Here is a 948-nt window from a genome sequence, read left to right on the forward strand (position 1 = left end):
TTAACAGGTGCAGAAGTCTCATTGAGAGCTACAGAAAACGTTTGATTGCAGTGATTGCCTCTAAAGGTTGTGCAACAAAATATTAGGTTAGCTGTCCCATCATTTTTGTCCATGCCATGTTCATTTGTTTTATTATTTACAATATTATGTTGAATAAAAAATCAAAAACAAAGTCTGATTTCTATTAAATATGGAATAAACAATGGTGGATGCCAATTACTTTTGTCAGTTTCAAGTTATTTCAGAGAAAATTGTGGATTCTTCATTTTTTGTGGAGGGGTGCCAACAAATTTGTGCACGTCTGTATGTCTCTAAATTTTTTATGCTGTTTTTTAAAGCAATTGAATTCATTAAACTACCGTTCTGGGCCGCTCTATCTCGTTCCGGTGTTTACCCCATCACCATTATCATATCTCAGTATCCCCGGGTTCAATATTGTCTAAAGAGATTTTTATTTTTTAGCCAGTGTCATCTGTCATTTGGTAATTTTAAAAATAACTTAATAAATAACACATGCCTCGACTACAGGCATGTTTTCAACGTAGTTGGAAAGTAGTATAAGGTCGTTAATTCTGTGGATTTTATAAGCAACGTTCTGTGTTTTCGTTGATCTGCGCTGTATGCTGAGGCTCGAGTCTGACTTTTTATAAAAAGTCAACCACGATGGGACTCGAACCCTCAATCTTCTGATTCGAAGTCAGACGCCTTATCCATTAGGCCACACGGTCTTTCGTGCTTATCATGTGATGCGGTCAATTGGTTTTTCATTACCAAGCATTGCACTGTACACTATATATGGTTTGCATGTCCATCACCCTGGTAATAAGCTTCAGATATGAATCCATTTTGATCTGTACAGCACACATCACATTTTAGTCTACAGAAACATGTGCATTGATTTAAATGATCATATCTCAGTATCCCTGCTTGATCCGGTGTTCAATATTG

General features: G+C 36.4%; 1 non-coding gene across 1 annotated transcript; it reads right to left on the reverse strand.

Annotated features, from left to right (window-relative positions):
* Positions 1-655: 655 nt before the first annotated feature.
* Positions 656-728, reverse strand: trnar-ucg (transfer RNA arginine (anticodon UCG)). Its single transcript has one exon. It is a non-coding gene; the product is annotated as a tRNA-Arg (tRNA).
* Between the last annotated feature and the right edge of the window lie 220 nt (positions 729-948).

The sequence above is a fragment of the Acipenser ruthenus genome, unplaced genomic scaffold (assembly GCF_902713425.1).
Source record: "Acipenser ruthenus unplaced genomic scaffold, fAciRut3.2 maternal haplotype, whole genome shotgun sequence".
Taxonomy (NCBI): Eukaryota; Metazoa; Chordata; class Actinopteri; order Acipenseriformes; family Acipenseridae; genus Acipenser; species Acipenser ruthenus.